A 21,336-nucleotide genomic window follows, 5' to 3' on the forward strand; every position below is an offset into this window, starting at 1 on the left:
ATGACTGCCCTGACAGGGAGCACAGCAGAGGACCCCTGAGGGAGCAGGAGATCAGTGGGATGCAGACCCCAAATTCTCATAAAAAGACCAAACTTAATGGTCTGACTGAGACTAGAGGAATCCCGGCGGCCATGGTCCCCAGACCTTCTGTTGGCCCCGGACAGGAACCATCCCCGAAGACAACTCATCAGACATGAAAGGGACTGGTCAGCGGGTGGGAGAGAGACGCTGATGAAGAGTGAGCTAATTATATCAGGTGGACACTTGAGATTGTGTTGGCAACTCTTGTCTGGAGGGGGGATGGGAGGATAGAGAGAGAGGGAAGCAGGCAAAATTGTCAAGAAAGGAGAGACTGAAAGGGCTGACTCAAGAGGGGGAGAGCAAGTGGGAGTAGGGAGTGAGATGTATGTAAACTTATATGTGACAGACTGATTGGATTTGTAAACGTTCACTTGAAGCTTAATAAAATTTATTTAAAAAAAAAGTTTTATTGACTACAAGCTCAACGTGAGTTAACAAAAAATGTTAGAAACACATTAGGTTGCATTGAGAAAAAAAAAATTCTAAAAAGTAGTTTATAGATGAACTATTTACTGCAAAAACCAGACCAGAAGTAACATGTTTAATATTGCCACCCTTAAAGGAGACATCATTAAACAAGAATTCATCAGAGAAGAGCAACCAGGATGAATGGAATCCCAAAATCAGTTTCTGTGAAGAAGAGTTGCAAGAATGAAGAATATGACACTTAGAAAGAAAAATAAAGTGAGAGTTGACAGTTCATTATAAAAAAATATAGCTATGTTTAAATAAATAAAGGAAGAAATTGGGCCATTTACTTTTGGACATTTCTAATAGCAATGAGTAGTATTAATAAGGTGTCTTTGAACTCACAGCAGGAAGAATTCTGTAAAAATTAACCTGTACAAATATTTAGCAAGCTGCCTCTTCACTAAAAGTGTTTAAGCAAAGGCCAAATTACCACTTTTCAAGAATGTTATAAGATGTAAGACTATATTTTCTCAGTTTTCCCATCTGCAATAGGAAGAATTTGAGTTAGAAAATTATTTCATATGGTTTCTTTCAGTAATACAGTTTTGGCCCTATTAATGTTTGTGAGGGATTCTTTCATCTGTGATCTGAACACCATACTTTTTTCCTACTTTCTTTACTTATTCATTCACAAATCCTTATCAAGCACCAACTATGTACCAAGTACCATGATAAGTAACAGCCATCACAAAAAGAACAGGACATCAGGATCAGAGGAAGACTTATTAATAACTTGCATTATGCAGATGACACAACCTTGCTTGCTGAAAGTGAAGAGGACTTGAAGCACTTACTGAGGAAGATCAAAGATCACAGCCTTCGGTATGGATTACACCTCAACATAAAATAAAAATTCTCACAACTGGACCAATAAGCAACATCATGATCAATGGAGAAAAGACTAAAGTTGTCAAGGATTTCATTTTACTTGGATCCATAATCAACACTCATGGAAGCAGCAGTCAAGAAATCAAGAAACGCATTGCATTGGGTAAGTCAGGTGCAAAAGACCTCTTTAAAGTGTTGAAAAACAAAGGTGTCACCTTGAAGAATAAGGTGCACCTGAACTAAGCCATGGTATTTTCAATCACGTCTTATGCATGCAAAAGCTGGACAATGAATAAGGAAGACAGAAGAATTGACATCTTTGAATTGTGGTGTTGGCAAAGAATATTAAATATACCATGGGCTGCCAAAAGAATGAACAATCTGTCTTGGAAGAAGTGCAACTAGAATGCTCTTAGAAGCAAGGATGGCAAGACTTTGTCTCTCATACTTTGGACATGTTGTCAGGAAGGCTCAGTCCTTGAAGAAGGACATCAAGCTTGGTAAAGCAGAGGGTCATCAAAAAAGAGGAAGACTCTCAACAAGATGGATTGACACAGTGGCTGCAACAACAGGCTTAAGCATAACAATGATTGTGAGCATGGTGAAAGACCAGGTAGTGTTTTGTTCTGTAGTACATAGGGTCGTTATAAGTCGGAACTGACTCCAGGGCACCTAACAACAACAGCAACATCATAAAAGAATAAGACATAGCTCTTAAGCTTACATTTTACAATAGAACAAGCATATTAAAAGAGCAATGACAGCTCAGAAGAAGGAAGTTCTTACATCAAACATTTTGCTGAAGATCTGATCAATGTGAAAAGGTAAGGGAAGGCTTTTTAGAGGAGAAGGCATTTGCACTGGACCTTGAGTTAATCAATATTACATGCTTCCCAAAACTTGACTTGTTTTTCATTTTCTTTCTTTGTTTTTTTTTTTTTTTTTTAACACCAATTAAGACTCTTAATCCTCCATAAGCCTTGGCATTTCAATTCCTTCTATTACTTTTTTCTCTCTCTAATATCTTCTCTCTCTCTCATTCTGTCTCGCAATTCCTTCTTTCTATGTTTTTCTATCTGCCATTGACAAACCTGTTAGATTTGCCTTTTTTCCCCTTCTTTATAACATTCTACTAGTAGCTTCAGTGGATTCTTGTGGCAGATTCCTCACTAGTTTTCCTAACCTTCATGATGACACTTCCCTCTATTCCTAACTCCTAACCCAAGTCCCTCCCACTCCCATCCCCTAAACTCTGGCCAAAATAAATAGCATGCCAGATTAATCTCCCTAAACTATATCCACTTTCCAATCTAGTAATCTCTGGTGGACCCCCCTTTTTCTATCAAGTCAAACAAATTCCCCTTCTTGGGTTTCAGGTTTGATTATTACCTACTCGCTCTTTATTTTTCATCCTCCTGCAACACCCACATCCAAGCCACCTCTTCACTGCTCTTTTCCCATCCAGTATGCATTCCAATTTACAGAATTTTGCTCATAATTCCCTTATATGGGATACTTTTTCTCCCTCTTCCCACCCTACTTCTGCCTCACAATATTCTAGCCACATCTTAAAGCCTTGTTTAAATACTCTTTCCCTAGACTTCCAAGACATTGAACTCAGTAACACATTGTTCACTATTTAAATATCTTCTGAAATTTTCACATATATTAGTTTTATGTTTCCTGAGTTATAAACTCCTTAAGAATAAGATAATACTCTATATTCCCAGCAGAGTCCTAAACCCATAATAATCATAAATAAATACTTCTTGGTTGGTTATTTTTGTTTGGGGAACAAAAACAAAATGAGAAAATTCTGTCAATTCCAGTACTTGACTAAAGTGTGGCCTAGTAGGACAATTGCCTAGGGTAACAATCTGTAAAAGGCATTAGATTATTGCAAATAAACAAATACATAAATAATAAAGTATCTCTGGAGATGTAACAAGAAATGATAAAACAAATTTACCAAAACTTTCAGTAAGGAGGATATTACATGTGGTTAGAAAGAATGTTGACAAGCCCTCTGGACACCAGATGAAACCCTTGAAAGAACATGCTTGTTCTCAGGATGCCAGAGAAGCTATATTTCCTTCCAAGGCCACAGAGTCCAGTGAACAGCAAGGCTATGACAATGGGAGTAGCCATCAGCAGTCACCCCTGTCCTCCCTCATCTGCTCAGTGCTCAGCCTCTCTTCTAAGTAAATGTATAAAACTTATTTTACACCTATCGGTTTACAGGGATATGAAAGTGTTTACTCTCCCTGGTATCCATATGTTGTTATCCTTCCTTAATAAACTTGAAAGAGAGCATTACGTGAGCTTACCTCTTCCCTACTCTCGTATCTACTTCCATGTAGAACTTCCACAATGTGCCCATTCATATGATTCACTAAAAGGGGTCCCCCACTACTTCTAGAAACAAGGTATTATAGACAGAGTGCAGGAGTTAGTGGCAAAGAATCTGGGTTGATGACCGAGGTTCAACTCTTATTGAACACCTGTTCTTGGACATCTTAATTTCCACATCTGCCAAATGAATCCTAAATTTTCCTCATCTGTCAAATGGGCTGTTTGTTAGACCGAGAATATATGTGATAGTCCTTCATAAACCCTAAAGCAATGCACACACATTAATCTGCTTATAGATAAATATAAAAGGGAATATGTACTCTCCGTGGGTGAACTTAGAGCCCTAGCTAAAAATTTCCTGTTGAGGTGATCGCTTTTGCTCTCTAGAAACAGTTCTGGTTTATGATTGGATAATTTCCCTCCAATTAATTATTTTTTATGTTATAATCACATTAGGTTGTTATAACCGTTGCCTATTTTCAAATGAAATACCTCTAACTGAGAAATAATGGTGCTGTATTGACCAGTAGATAACCTTTCTTCATTATGAGTAACATCAGAGAGTATATCTTTCACACATTTTTGCTTTATTCAACAATTTTTTGGTATGGATGACCTTATTCTTTTAATGTTAGGCAGAATTAATTAAAGCTACCATTTTTTAAATGCTGCAACACATTTTGCTTAAAAAAATAATGTATCTCTTACCCATTCATTTTTCATGAATATCATTATTCCTTTTTTGCAGTTGTCATTGTTCCATGTTCTTTTTTTATGAGCCACTATTTTTTAAATATAAATTTTAACCTACTGTGCAAATGTGAACAGCTGTTGAGCTTATAGCCCAGGAAGGAGCGATCACATCCCCCAGCCAAACTGCCCATGTCGTGACTGGAAAAGCTATTATTTTTGAGTTCACCAAAGTGAAAAGGCACACTCATCCAAGAAAGAAGCTTTTTACACCACAGAGTGAGCTCTCCAGCTTTGGAGGTAAGACAAGATCTTGTGACTGGTTGAAATCATGTAATAACAAACAGTCACAGTTATACTGTCCTTAGACTGGTCTGTCAATACTTGCTCTTGTGTACTTTGTTATTTCTTTTAGAGGTTTTGCAGCAGAAGGGTTAAGCTTATAAGCTTTGATGTTAAAACAGAAGTAAATTCAAACCCTGCCTCCAACTACCCACTTGCTGTCACTTACACTCTCTGTTTGTCAGTTTTCCCACTAGTGGAGACAATAATAACTAGTCCATAGAAACCATTTCTATAAAAAAAACTTACCATGATGCCTAGGATGTAGTAAGAGCTCAATAAATGTCAGCTGCCAGTGTTACTATCCTTAGCTGTTCATATGTACCTTCCCTAGCTTCCAGTTTTGTTTTTGTTTTCCTATAAATGGTATGTTTCCATCAAGTTCTGTATAGACCGTGTTGATTAAGTCCATGGCCAACATTCCTATTGACATGCACCTCTCGATCTGTCTTTGGGCATCACTTCTGGAATTCCAGTGTTGGATTATAATTATGTGGAGCAGAGGCCATGGTGCTTGGGATGTTTAAAAAGGGACAATGCTCTAAAGAAATTGGGAAAAGCTCTGCCGAGTATCCAGCCTAAAAGTAGAGGTCAATAGACGTCAGATATTTAAACCTACTTATGTCTATATTTCTCTTGTTTTTTTCTTATTTGCCATTGTTTCCCAAGAAGTGATTTTACATCCCTTAATATTTTGTACTTCTTTGTCCATAATGTAAAATGTGTATAGTTTAGATGTTGTGTTATTCATCTTATCCAGTAATATGGGGTGAAGAAAAATACAGGCAAAGATTTAAGCAATAAAAAACAGAAAGTAGTGCCTGGATCTATCTGATATTTTTCCAGAATGTCAAGAACAAACCAGAAGAGAAGATATGAGCATCACAGTAAATCTAAAGTCACTTTCCAAAACAGAAATTAAGGTTCAATTTGCAGGCTTCCTTCATTTGTGTTTGCTAATAAAGTTTTTTATTATGGGGTACAGGTTGTTATGATGAGGGAGGCAGAGGCTGAAAGTGTACAATGTGGAAAAAGACATCGCCTGTACAAATCTCGGAGCCTTCATGGTGCAGTGGGTAAGAGCTCAGCTGCTAACCACAAGGTCAGCTGTTCAAATCCACCAGCCACTTCTTGGAAACCCTAGGGGGCACTTCTACTCTGTCCTATAAGATTGCTATAAGATGGAATCGACTCAATAGGAATGGGTTTGTTTGTTTGTTTTTTGCTTTGTTTTGTTATGCAAACCTCACCAAAATTTGCTCCTTAGAGCTGGGTTTCAGATGTGGATTGCCTGATTCCATGGTGCCAGTGGCATCAAGAGGCCAATAAATTATCCTAGTATCGTATAAATCAGGCTTGTCTTAGTCTTCTGTAGATTATCCTGTTACCCTAAAGAGGTCATGGTTAACAGAAAGGATGCCAGAGGGGTAACATTTGTCACTGACAACTGGACAGAAGGAAAAGAGAAGAAAGTAGGACATGAGTGCTTGCCATCCACAGAGTCACCGACCTGTAGCTTCTGAGAGGACACATCAAATGAAGCTCCACTCACTAGACACTTACCTGTTTCTTTCTTTTTGTTCTGATACCACACTTCAGCACTCTACTTCTTTCCTGGTTCTTCTCTGACTACTGTCATATCTTATTTTGTGATTCTACCCCTCTTCAGCAGACTACTGTCGGTGTCCCCTGCAGCTCATCCTCAATGTCTTCTTTTCACTGCTTTTCAAAGATGGCATCTGCTCCCACTACTTCAACACTGTCCTGTGCATGAAAGAATCCCGAATATATTGCCTGTTTCTAAAGCTTCTGTATCTACAACTATCTAGTGAACATTTCCATTTGGATAAATCTCCTAAGATTTAAAAAAGTGAAACATGTTTAAAACTAAAGTCATCATTGTCTCTTCAAGGCTGACTCTTCCCACTGCTGTATTTCTGTTCTTCTAAAATAAAATATCTTTCCAAAATCTGGGCATCTTCTGCTTCCTGTTCTTGTTTTCCTCAGTCTCCCAATAATCTATCAGCACCATGAATTTCCAGTTCTTATTCTGTAATATTTAAACTTCCCCTCCTTTATTTTTACCATCATTATTCTCATACAGACCTCTACCACCTCCCAAGTATGTCAGGCAGTGAGTTGTCTTTAACATACTCCCCAGGGCTCTATTTTCTTTCCCTTCAATCCCCTGAAAACTATCAGATTTTTGCAGCTGTCAATACGTAATTTCATAAAGTTTCATGCAAATAAGTCCCTAAAATATTTCATACACCTAACTCCATGCTTCAGGATCAAGTAAATACTGGATAATCTTGGACTACCACTTATAACCCCCACGTGTCTGTCAGTTTGTCGTACTGTGGGGGCTTGTGTGTTGCTGTGATGCTGGAAGCTATGCCACCGGTATTCAAATACCAGCAGGGTCACCCATGGAGGATAGGTTTCAGCTGAGCTTCCAGGCTAAGACAGACTAGGAAGAAGGATCCAGCAGTCTACTTCTGAAAAGCATTAGCCAGTGAAAACCTTATGAATAGCAGCGGAACATTGTCTGATAAAGTGCTGGAAGATGAGCCCCCCAGGTTGGAAGGCACTTAAAAGATGACTGGGGAAGAGCTGCCTCTTCAAAGTAGAGTCAACCTTAATGAAGTGGATGGAGTAAAGCTTTCGGGACCTTCGTTTGCTGATGTGGCATGACTCACAATGAGAAGAAACAGCTACAAACATCCATTAATAATCGGAACCTGGAATGTACGAAGCGTGAATCTAGGAAAATTGGAAATTGCCAAAAATGAAATGCATAAACATCAATATCCTAGGCATTAGTGAGCTGAAATGGATTGGTATTGGCCATTTTGAATCAGACGATCATATAGTCTACTATGCTGGGAATGACAACTCGAAGAGGAATGGTGTTGCATTCATTGTCAAAAAGAACGTTTAAAGATCTATTGTGAAGCACAACGCTGTCAGTGATAGGATAATATCCATATGCCTATAAGGAAGACCAGTTAATACGACTATTATTCAAATTTACACACCAACCACTAGGGCCAAAGATAAAGAAATAGAAGATTTTTATCAGCTGCTGCAATCTGAAGTTGATTGAACATGCAATCAAGATGCATTGATAACTACTGGCAATTGGAATGTGAAAGTTGGAAACAAAGAAGAAGGATCAGTTGGAAAATATGGCCTTGGTGATAGAAACAATGCCGGAGATGGAATGATCGAATTTTGCAAGACCAACGATTTCTTCATTGCAAATACCTTCTTTCACCAACATAAATGGTGACTATACACATGGACCTCACCAGATGGAACACACAGAAATCAAACTGACTACATCTGTGGAAAGAGATGATGGAAAAGCTCAATATCATCAGTCAGAACAAGGCCAGGGGCTGACTGTGGAAAAGACAATCAATTGCTCATATGCAAGTTCGAGCTGAAACTGAAGAAATGAGAGCAAGTCCACGAGAGCCAAAATATGACCTTGAGTATATCCCACCTGAATTTAGAGACCATCTCAAGAATAGATTTGATGCATTGAACACTAGTGACCGAAGACCAGACGAGTTGTGGAATGACATCAAGGACATCATCCATGAAGAAAGCAAGAGGTCACTGAAAAGACAGGAAAAAAGAAAAGACCAAGGTGGATGTCAGAGAAGACTCTGAAACTAGCTCTTAAGCGTTGAGCAGCTAAAGCAAAAGAAAGAATTCATGGAGTAAAAGAACTGAACAGAGGATTTCAAAGGGCCTCTCGAGAAGACAAAATAAACTATTATAATGACAGGTGCAAAGAGCTGGAAATGGAAAACCAAAAGGGAAGAACACGCTCAGTGTTTCTCAAGCTGAAAGAACTGAAGAAAAAATTCAAGCCTCGAGTTGCAATAGTGAAGGATTCCATGGGGAACATATTAAATGACGCAGGAAGCATCAAAAGAAGATGGAAGGAATACACAGAGTCATTATACCAAAAAGAATTAGTCGATATTCAACCATTTCAAGAGGTGGCATATGATCAGGAACTGATGGTACTGAAGGAAGAAGTCCAATCTGCTCTGAAGGCATTGGCAAAAAACAAGGCTCCAGGAATTAATGGAATATCAATTGAGATGTTTCAACAAACAGATGCAGTGTTGGAGGTGCTCACTCGTCTATGCCAAGAAATATGGAAGACAGCTTCCTGGCCAAATGACTGGAAGAGATCCATATTTATGCCTATTTCCAAGAAAGGCAATCCAACTAAATGTGGAAATTATAGAACAATATCATTAATACCACACACAAGCAAAATTCTGCTGAAGATCATTCAAAAATGGCTGCAGCAGCATATTGACAGGGAACTGCCAGAAATTCAGGCCAGTTTCAGAAGAGGTCATGGAACCAGGGGTATCATTGCTGATGTGAGATGGATCCTGGCTGAAAGCAGAGAATACCAAAAGGATGTTTACCTGTGTTTTATTGACTATGCAAGGGCATTCAACTGTGTGGGTCATAACAAACTATGGATAACACTGCGAAGAATGGTAATGCCAAAACACTTAATTGTGCTCATGAGGAAACTTTAGGTAGATCAAGAGGCAGTTGTTAGGACAGAACAAGGGGATACTGATTGGTTTAAAGTCAGGAAGGGTGTGCGTCAGGGTTGTATTATTTCACCATACCTATTTAATCTGTATGCTGAACAAATAATCCGAGAAGCTGGACTATATGAAGAAGAGCGGGGCATCAAGATCGGAGGAAGACTCATGAACAACCTGCATTATGCAGATAACACAACCCTACTTGCTGAAAGTGAAGAGGACTTGAAGCACTTACTAATGAAGATCAAAGACCACAGCCTAAAGTATGGATCACACCTCAACACAAAGAAAACAAAAATCCTCACAACTGGACCAATGAGCAACATCATGATAAACGGAGAAAAGATTGAAGTTGTAGAGGATTTCATTTTACTTGGATCCACAATCAACAGCCATGGAAGCAGCAGTCAAGAAATCAAAAGATGCATTGCATTGGGCAAATCTGCTGCAAAGGACCTCTTCAAAGTGCTGAAGAGCAAAGATGTCACCTTGAAGACTAAGGTGTGCCTGACCCAAGCCATGGTATTTTCAATTGTATCATATGCATGTGAAAGCTGGACAATGAATAAGGAAGACCGAAGAAGAATTGACGCCTTTGAATTGTGGTGTTGGCAAAGAATATTGAATATACCATGGACTGCCAAAAGAACGAACTAATCTGTCTTAGGAGAAGTACAACCAGAAATTTCCTTAGAAGCAAGGATGGCGAGACTGCATCTTACATACTTTGGACATGTTGTCAGGAGGGATCAGTCCCTGGAGAAGGACATCACGTTTGGCAGAGTACAGGGTCAGCGGAAAAGAGGAAGACCCTCAACGAGGTGGATTAACACATTGGCTGCAACCAGCTCAAGCATAACAACGATTGTAAGGATGGTGCAGGACTGGGCAGTGTTTCGTTCTGTTGTGCATAGGGCCGCTATGAGTCGCGACGGCACCTGACAACAACATCACTTATAGCATATTTTTAAGCAGAATTTCATCTTGTTCTTACACAGATAGCTCCCTCAAACACACACTTTTATAAAATAGACATCCCTAAGTTGATCAATGAGAAATGTTTACAAAAATTTAAGATTGGAGAAGTTAAGTGACAGTTATGGTCTTATCAAGTTTAGCATCCAAATTTATTTCCCTATTTAGTTATTTTTTTGCACGGTGTTAAAAAAAAAAATCCTCATTCACACTGAAAAGTCGTAAATGGTGTATGTTTTATATTAAGTCTCTTAGCAATATCATATTGCTTTTTAAACACAGACAAAACGGTGGTAGAAGCTTTATTCCAGGCCTCCCTAAAATTAATAACCTGAAGTCATAAGGAAAGAACATGGGAGAGATATCTATTATATTATAATGTAGAAAATATAAAATTTGAGCCTACACTTTCTGGTATAGGTTTTTTAATAATTAAAATGTATTTTTACAATAATATTTCATTCAGAATTTCAGATGTGCCTATATGTAACTCAAGAGTTTTAATAAACATAGTTTGAGAACGATTTATTTGGTGAACAGTATTTTCTAACCTATAACTCCTTTTTTAACTTCTAGTTAAACACTGTCTTTCCCAACCAACCCAACAATATTTTTCTAATCTTGACTCTAACTCTCTGTTTTAGTTCAACAGCCTATGCAGTGTGAACAAGGTCCTTCTTCCCCACCTTTGATGCATCAAGAACCACCTCAAATCTCACTACCTCCAAAAGTTTTTCCCTAACCTCTCCAACCCACTTTAATTGCTCTTTTATCTAAATTCCTATAATGTTTATTGTCACTTACAATCATTGGACACATAACTCTGTATGCCTATATTTAGGTATGTTTTGTTTTAAGAATGCAATGGGATTAGAAGAGGGATGAATACGTATTGGAATTGATTAATTTGGTTCCCCCATTTCAATACCCACTTGGGGCCTAACAAGCCCATAATTGTTAGGTTTATTATTGAAGTTCTGACCTATTTAAAAAAAAAAAATCACTGATGTATTTTTTTTTTTTTAAGGGAGTGACTGTTTCACAATAATCTATTAATTCATTTACTTCACAGAGGATACTTTATGCATGCATGTATGTACAACAAACCTTACTGGTTTACCTTAAAGAGTTTCTTGTGTGCTAATTTTACATTTAATTGAAATGTAGATGTTAAAATTCTTAATGGTCAGGTAGTATATTGTGTGTTGACCCAAAATTCCCTGCACAGAGCAGTCAGACTATGCCCTTTAGAAATGCCTTCTATGTGGTTTTTATACAAACCACGGGCAAATTGCCACAGCAATCCATGAGACAGGTACTCTCAGGCCCATTTTACAGATGTGACTGAGGCTTAAAGACCTTAGTCACTTTCCTAGGTCATATAACCAATTAAGTGGTAAAATCAAAGGGCTTAAAGCCTTATAACCCTGGAACGTCTGCGTCAGAATCAGCTGGGGGTTCCTGTTAAAACGCAGGTTAGTGGGCCCCACTCTGGATCCACTGAAGATAAATCTCCAGGGATACAGCCTAGAAGTCATTTCATAGCAGTCTGGGTTATGTGGAGACACTATAAAGTTTGAGAACCCTTAGTTTAACTGATGATGGGTTTCAAGACATTGCTATGTTTGGAGAATGGAGGAAGTGCGTATAACAATTATTGAACTTGAGGAAGTTAAGGAACTATAAGACAAGATGTCTATGTGTTTTTAGCTCAGAGGATGAATAATAAAGAATTCTGAGTTATTTGAGTTTGTAATTAGAGGATTATAAGCTAACCAGCTCTAAGTTTCCAGTAGAATGTTGCTGTGTCCTCATCTGTAAAATAAGGGAATGGCCTCAGACCATCTCTAAAGTTTCTTCCCACTCACATTCCTTGATTTCATGGTTCCTAGTTTCTTATCCTGATTTCTAACTCCTAGTTGCTAACTATTCATGGGAGTGGGGAAAGGAAGACTAGGCAGTGAACTTGTCCTATGATATTCAATCTGTTCAACAGCCTCCCCTTAATGTTTCCGTAGGAGCAGAAGACTCTCTCTTGCATTCTTCACTATGTACCAAATAGAGAAGAAAAGTGAAATGAGAGCAAGATGATTAAAGAGGGAAAAAAATACCTAGCTAACAGAGATTTTACCATCTGCTATATTTCATCTGGGTGCATTTATATTCCTGCCTCTGAGCTCAGAAGTCTTTGGGGGAATGTGCATATTTTGGACAAATTTTATAATAAAGACTGTAAATAAATCTAGACCTGGAAGTAGATCATTAAACTTTTATAGAATCGACGTAAGCTTGTGATCTGACAAATCTCATCTTAAATGCTGAAAATAGCAGCTTCCGAGCAAAGCGCAAAGCTGATAAAAAAAGCTAATAGTATGCATTTAATCTCTATTAAGGCTTCACAAAAGGAGCCCTGTTGTCACAGTGGTTAAGTGTTCGGATACTAAACAAAAGGCTGGTGGTTTGAACCTACCAGCCATTCCTCGAGAGAAAGATGTGGCAGTCTGACAGCCTTAGAAACCCTCTGGGGCACTTCTAGCCTATGACTCAGAATTGACTTGACGGCAGTGGGTTTAAGGCCTTGCAAACAATACATTTTTTATTTAAATTCATTGTGACTTTTTTTTTTAAAACAACTTATTACCAGGATCTGGGGTTTAGAATTTCAAATTTTAACATAATGCATACATACAAGGAATAGATAAATAAACTAAGAGGATTCTCTAAACAGAGCTGAAGTAATAACTAAACTGAATTCCTAAGGTACACCTCCTGTTTTGTCCACGCAAACAGCAGCATCCTAACCCCATAGCTGGACTGACACCTATCACAGCCCTACCGTCTCTCCCTTGGGCAAGGAATGTTCATTCTCTTCACAAGAGATCATCTCTTCCAATAAGTCTGCTATTCTTCCTTTGTACCCTGCCCTCGGTGACACCTCAGCCTGTGAAAAATGACTTACAGGTTTTTCATCTTTTGCAACCATTATCAGTGACCAGCAGCCCTGTAGAGAGAAGATGGATTGGATTAGGAATCCCAACCCCTCTGTAAAACCTATTACAAAGGGAGCACACCTCATGCTCCCCTTCTTTTTTCCCTGCCAACTGCTAAGTTCTCTAGCTGGTGAGCCAAAAGCTTTGTAACTTTGGTAGCACACCACAATCAGCTTTGTGCCTGAGACCAAAGCCCTACTTCCGAGTTCTGCTTAGGAACTTTCCAGAGATGCTTCTTGCTCTACCAGCACTTCTTCACTTTGTGACTCTGTCTACCAAAATCAAGCCCCTATTGGGTTGGCCATAATCTGGGTGGTCTTGTCCGTGAGCATAAAGGTCTGGAGTCAGAAATAAAGCAGTTAAAGTAGCCGAGGCATGTTTACTAAGCCATTTGAAGTTGATAGCCCACACAGCCTGGCTTTTTTCTCTATCTTCGTAAACCGCAGTGAATTGATGGAATGACCTGGACTTGATCTTCAGGGCAATATGTCTGATGGCACTGCTGGATTGATAAATTGATTCAAAACTATTACCATGGTGAAAAAGCAATAAGGTCATAAAAATTGCATCAGCTGGCTAAGTAAATCCTGGCATTTCATGACAAGTAATGCAGAAGAATCACAAGAGGATCTGGGCATGAGGCTGAATGAGTGAGGGAGAAATGACTTTGAAGAGCTCATCATCTCCGATCTATTCTTCCTGCCAGCGATTCATGCCTTCGCATAGTGCCACTTCATTATGGGGAAATAACTGTACACTTCTAGCATATTCCTGGCCTCCCTGGCGGCCCCTGGAGGACCCTTAGCTGGTTAATACCTCATCACGGGCTTCATTGAACACTTTAATCTGCACTTGTGTGATCAATAGAATCCTGGTGTAAATTAAAAGGACAATTTCATGTAATCAAGCCTGTTAATGCTCATTTTGAAAACCATTATTTGTGGAAGGCATTTAGAAGAAAATTACAAAGTGACAGCCTGATGCACTCGGAGATGATTTGAAAAGCAGGCCTTTTTTGTGTGACCGTGTACCTGCTTTGGGAGCGGGGTGGGGGTGAGCAGTAGGGACTGCATGGGGGGAAAGGCAGGGAAACAGAGCCCGGGAAGACGAGAGGAGCAGCCCAGCAGGAATGTGTGTACGCCCTGCCTGCCTGCTTGCCTTCAGGCAGGGAAGAAGAAAATGAAATTTTCCAGTGTTCTATTTCTGTGGCAAATTCAATTACTGTGGGGACTTGTTCAAAGCGGTATAACTTCCAAGAGGCAGAAATTGAAAACCTGGCAGCTAATGAAATGGCAAATGACTAGGAAGTTCAGACAGGGGCCGTCAGTCAGATCAAACACCTAGAGAAAAATAGCAGCCACCCCCATGGCTTTCCTGGAGCCACTCTCTCAACTGTCCCCTCTTCTGGAGAGAAGAGACCTCCTTCTTCCAACATTTAACTCAAGGTGGAATAATGTGTGAACAGTCGCAAGTTTCCATGGGCCTCTCTACCAGCAACACAGAGTGATGGTGCGTGAAGCATAGAGTGCAAGATACAACCAAAAAATGATTTCACTTATGATTCTGAGATGCATGTTGCCTATAAATATGGAATATTTACTTAGACAATTTGTCCACAAACATAATTTTAAAAAGACTTTGCCGGCTGAATCTATAAATGCGTAGGCACAGAGCACTGCAGTATACAGAGAGATTTATAAGACAACTGATACCTAGCCGCCAATCCCAGAGAGTCTGTTTGATTGATCTTAAGTAGAACTCAGCTTTTACAGTTTTAAAAATCCCCCAGGTGATTCTAATATTCGAAGCTCATGAGAAGTGCTGGTATATAGAATGCCTTGTGGGCATCAATGGGCTAACTTTGCCATGGGTACCAGTAATCATACATACAATAGTTTCTTAACATTGGTGAACCTGTGTATCAGTGATGTGACTCAGACAGTATTGTTGTTATTGTTGTTGGGTGCTGTCAAGTTGGTTCTGACTCAGAATGGCCCCATGTGACAGAGTAGAACTGCCCCATTAGGTTTTCTAGGTTGTAATCTTCATGGGTGAGGAGCCCTGGTGGTGCAGTGGTTAAGCACTTGGCTGCTAACCAAAAGGTTGGAGGTTCAAACCCATCAACCACTCTGAGGGAGAAAGATGTGGCAGTTTGCTTCCAAAAAGATGTACAGCCTTCAAAACCCTATGGGGCATTTCTACTCTGTCCAATAGGGTCACTATGAGTTGGAATTTGACTCCACAGCAATGGGTTTTTTGAAAAGTTTAAATGTTTATGGAAACACATTGCCACATCTTTGTCCTGAGGAGCCACTGAGTGGGTTTGAACTGCCACCCTTCCAGTTAGCAGCCAACCATTGTGCCACCAAGGCTCCTTTAGTCTGTATTAGGCCCCAGAAATACCAGTGGTATGAAATTCTGAAACCCAAGGAAAAGTGACTTGTAAGCATGACAAACTGAAACCTAATTGAATCCACTTACCCAAAGCACACGCCATTGCTGGGACATCACTCAGCCAGGCTTGAGAGTATGAAAATTCAATGTTCTGTTCTATTCTTTCCTTAATGCTCATCATAACACTGCAGAAGGAAAAATCATTTCCATTTGTCATGTGACAAACATTTCCAGTCAACCCTTATTAAGCTGATAGCGGTTATTCAAAATAAGATATACTTCAGATGGCCGTTCTCTGGGCAACTGGATTTCCTATACCTCTTTAATAACATTGTCAGATAATCTGAGCATAGTTTATTCAAAATCTGCTTGCTTTTATTTGATTTTATCAATGGTTGTATGTCAAACAAGCATTTTAATGTATTTAGCCACAAAGAATGTTTTCCTTTCTCTCCTAAAATGACAAAATGCCACACCCCCCTTCTCCTTGTCCTGATGCGATGGAGCTGACTTGCTTCTTCCTGATTCCTTTTTGGGGTCCCTCCCCCACCACCATCAGCACCTTTAAATAATGTTGAATTTGATCTTTCAAACGGGAGCCATGGTTAACACTTCTGCAACAGCTAACCACATTCATGGACATTTGGTTACTCATATGCAACCATTAGTTTGGGGGCTTTCATATTACTTCCAAAAGCCTCTCATATTTTTAATGACTTCTAAAAATATGAACTATTGCATGTGGGTTTTTTTTTTTCTCTCTTTGGACATTTTAAAAGTTAGATTCTGAAACTCTGCTTTTATATAATGTTTAATAACACCTTGGTATTCAAGGAAAATTACCACCACTTTGTTCATCCTAAAAATATCAATGGACTATTCACTGTAGAAGAGTTACTGTCCTGTATTCCTGTTTTGTATTCCTTTTCAATATAACGATGTGAATAGGTAAGACTGCTGAAGTGATAAAGCATGAAATTTATAATTATATCCCTAGCTCTACCTCATTATCAAAACATAAAAATTTTGAAAGGTTTCAAAACTGGATAATAAATAAAATGAAGAAAGTTAAATTCTATCAATGAAACAGTAAGGCAATTACTACACAAATCTCTTTTTAAAGCGTTATTTTGTTCAGTTGAGGCATATGATATTTGGATTTCAGAAAGAAAAAAGTTTTGGTCCTTTGGAAGTTGTTAGCTATAAACAAAATAAAAGAACTCCGAGAAGGTGACAAGTCAGCTGATTAATACACCTTTTTAAAAAATTAAATAAAGTAAGCTTGATAGGGAGAGAAGAACTGAGACATCTAAAAGTCCAAACCATAGTTTCTCAAGGATCCTCCCCACCCTCCATGGGTGTGACTTTTTGGAAGCAGATCACCAAGATGCCTTTGGGTAGGTCCGAACAACTAACCTTTTGATTAGCAGCAAAGCTCTTAACCATTTATGCCACCCAGGGAAACAATGTTTCATTCTAAATGCCAACATTAAAGAGTGGAATCTTTAACACTGTTCTAAGCCCTAAGATCCTACTGCAGATAGATTTTCCCATGTGTTCCTCTTCCTTGAGCAATCTTTGGCCACCACTCCTACCCCTGCTCCTGCCCCTAGGCGTTGGGTAGATATCACCTATTCTTCATTTCTTCAGGACTCACTTAAACATAATTTCCTCCAGGAAACTGCCCTTAACAGAAACTTTCCTTGTTCTCGTTCTCGTTCTCGGTCTCGGTCTCGGTCTCGGTCTCGGTCTCGGTCTCGACTTGTCCTTTCATGAGCTTTCATGGCAACTTGTACTTGCATAGCCTGAGACTAATTCCACTGCCTCTCATTGCTGGTTTGTCTCCCCATAGACTACAAACCCAGTGAAAGCGTGGATTGGGCTTAATTTACATGCCACGTAGCCCCAGCACAGTGCCTGACACAAAGCAAGAGCTCAATAAATTTTTGATGAATGAAGTCGTGTAGAATATGTGTACGGGCACAAGGTCTATGAACCTACTTCATAAGAGTTCTTGGAGAGAGCATTAAAGATTTAATGACAAAAGACTCTACTTAGATTCTTATATTCACTTTAATCTTGCTCAACTTAATCATTTCAATATAGGTTTCTTGTGTATTTTTGGTTAAAAAAAAGGCTATTATTTATTCAAACATCTGTTTTTAGTTTTTTTAATAATCTATGAGAAATTGTAATATGGACTAATAAATATTCACGCAATATTCACACTAAAGAGCCTAAAACTTAGACCTCCCCACTTGAACACAAAGGAGGCCTGGTAGCACAGTGGTTAAGTTCTTAGCTATTAACCAAGTGGTTGGCAGTTCAAACCTACCAGCCACTCCTCAGGAGAAAGATGTGATAGCCTCCTTCCAAAAAGATTTTTATCATTGGAAACCCTGTGGGGCAGTTCTCCTTTGTCCTATAAGGTCATGAGTCAACAGTGACACATTTGATGTTTGGTACTCAAGCACAAAACCTCACCATTCACAATAACAGTAACCCAAATTACCCAGGAAGAAGCAATATCTTGCAGAGAAGAGCCCTAGATGTGCAAACCCAAAACCATAAAGTGATTTAAGCTATGCTTTTTCTCTCTCTACTTGTAAGAGTCTTCTTAGGGAACCAAGTGCTTCAGTGTAGATGAGAACAGAGGCCCTATTTGGGATTTTTTAAATGTTCTTCTGCAATGGGACTAAAATAATATTCCTCATGTATATAATCCCAGGAAAATTATTTCCATATATTATTATTCATGCATAGAAAATGTATCAAGATACACATTTGTTATGGATTGAATTATGTCCCCCAAAGTTATGTGTTGTAAATCTTAACCCCTATGCCTGTGGCTGTAATACCATTTGGGAACGGATTATCTCTGCTATGTTAACGAGGCAAAATTACTATAGGGTGTATCTTGAGTCAACCTCTTTTGACATATAAAAGAAATTAAATGAAAGCTAGAAGCAGAGATGGGAGAAGAGAGATGTCAAGTCACATGAAGGTTGCCCGGGAGCAGAAGCTCCAAGAGACACAAGAACCTTCCTCCAGAGCCAACAGAGAGAAAAAGCCTTCCCTTAGAGCGAGCACCATGAATTTGGACTTCTAGCCTCCTAAACTGTGAGAAAAAAAATTCTGTTTCTAAAGCCACCCACTTTTGGTATTTCTGTTATAGCAACACTAGATAACTGGTGTTGTTTGGTGCCATCCAGTAGATTCTGACTCATAGCAACCCTATGTACGACAGAACGAAACACTGTCCAGTCCTATGCCATCCTCACAATTGTTGCTATGTTTGAGCCCGTTATTGCAGCCACTGTGTCAATCCATCTCACTGAGGGTTTTCCTCTTTTTTGCTGACCCTCTACTTATACCAAGCATGATATCCTTCTCCAGGGACTAGTTCCTCCTGATAACATGTCCAAAGTACATGAGACAAAGGCTTGTCATCCTTGCTTCTAAGGAGCATTCTGGCTGTACTTTTTTCCAAGACAGATTTGTTTTTTCTTTTGGCAGTCCATAGTACATTCGATATTCTTTGGCAACACCATAATTCAAAGGCATCAGTTAAACTAGATAACTAAGAATTTTGAAAACTTGGATAGCTCAGAACTTAAAGGACCCTTTAAAAGGACTTTAGGGCATGATTCTTTGAACTTAAAAAAGTAATACAAGACAGATAGTCCTAACTTACAAGCGAGCTTTTTCCAAAGGTACATTTTTGTGTCAACAGCTTGAAAGTCATAATGTATTTACCATAGGACATAGTAGTTTGGTGAAATTTATTACCTGATCTTACAGCTAAAAAGGAGCCCTGGTAGTACAATGGTTAAATGCTCAGCTGTTAACCAAAAGGTCAGCAGTTGCAACCCACCCAGTGGCTTTAAGAGAGAAAAGGCCCGGTGATCTGCTTTCATAAAGATTATAGAATATAAAACCCTATGAGGTAGATCTACTCTGTCACATGGAGTCACTATGAGTTGAAATTTACTCATTGACACCTAACAACTGCACCACCTAAGATGCTATGGAAATTCCAAACAATGTTTCTATTAGAAGATGTCTTCAAAACTTTATGACAAACACTCTCAGTGGATTGATTCAACAGTTACTTACAAGTCCCTCTTCTTTCTCTTTCCACCACAGAGGCCAGAAACACAAAATACTTGCTTTCCCAGGACTCCTTTCAGCTAGAGGTAGTCATGTGATATGGCTCCAGCCAATTGCAAGGAAGCAGATATCTATAGGATCTTCATAAAACTTTTGATTCTTATAACAGAGAAGGACAAGAGGGAATCTTCTTCAATGCCACTCTCCCCTTCTTGTTTTAAATTCAGAAACGATGCCTGATAACCATGTGGCCCAGAGACAACAAGCATAAGGCTGAAAATACCCACTAAGGATGACAGAGCAGAAGGATGGCAGAGTCTGTGTCCATGGGAGCATTTCAGAGTATCCATACCAACACCGGCAACCAAATACTCCCAGTCTTCTTTTTAACTGTGTTCATAAAACTCTATTGAAATAACCACTGCTAGTTGGGTTTTCTGTTATAGGCAGCCAAAGCTTTCCTAAGTGAGGCAAACGCCAGCTTGGAATTCCAGAAACACATGGTTCACAGTGCAGTAGAATTGTGGATTCCTCATTTCCTTCTGTCTATTGCTCAATGAAGTCAAGATTCCTATTTTTAGAACCTCTCCCCTCATCTGTAGCTTCAAATTATTAGTGGTCTTCATGTCAGCACAAAGGAGGGATGGGTAGAAGGAGGTAAAAAGGAGGGGTTTTGCACACAGGTTCCAAAGGAAATGGAGTAAAATTTTTGAAAAACTGGAGGCTTCTGCCAGTCTAAATTATGTGGGAACTCACCCTCACCCCACACGATACCCAGAGTAAATTTCGAAGACTACCTCCATTTTTTTTCTTTACTTCACAAGAAATGACTCTGTCAATTCTCTACCCGAGTTGTGTTTCTCACCTTTCTTAACCCACTCCAGACAGAATTCAGTCTGTTTCCTTATCCCTGCCTCTTCACCACCCTGAAGCAAGGACACAGCTCTTTTGAAGTTTTTTAAGAATGTATATTGATGATACTACAAGGAAACAGTTGGGGGAAAAGTGCTGCCCGTTTTGTATAAAATGGTACAATCTTTCCGGAAAGCAATTGGGCAAAATGAATCAAACCCTTTAAAATATTGATATCCTACTCTTGAAACAAATCTCTCAAGATCAAGGATGTCCCCCAGAATGCTGTCTACTCTTGTAGAAATGTTTCATAATGTAAAAAGAAAATGTCCTTGGCACCATTGTTTACATTAACAATAAATTGGAAACAAACTAAATTCCAAGAACCTGTATACAACAGCAAGGACGCACAAAGATGTTCATGTTCAAGGATCCACAAATGAGCTCACTCTCCTCTTGTGGTAGGCTGCTTCGAAGATGGCCCCAATGATCCCAACCTGCTGGTATTCATGTGTTTGTGTGATCTGCTCCTCTTGAATGCGGGCTGGATTTAGCAAATAGAATGTGGCTGAAGTGATATATCACTTCTGAAATTAGGTTATAAAAAGACTTTGGCTTCTGTCTTCGGTGCCTTCTCTCACTCTCTCATTCACTCATTTACT

Source organism: Elephas maximus, chromosome 5 (assembly GCF_024166365.1).
Source record: "Elephas maximus indicus isolate mEleMax1 chromosome 5, mEleMax1 primary haplotype, whole genome shotgun sequence".
NCBI lineage: Eukaryota > Metazoa > Chordata > Mammalia > Proboscidea > Elephantidae > Elephas > Elephas maximus.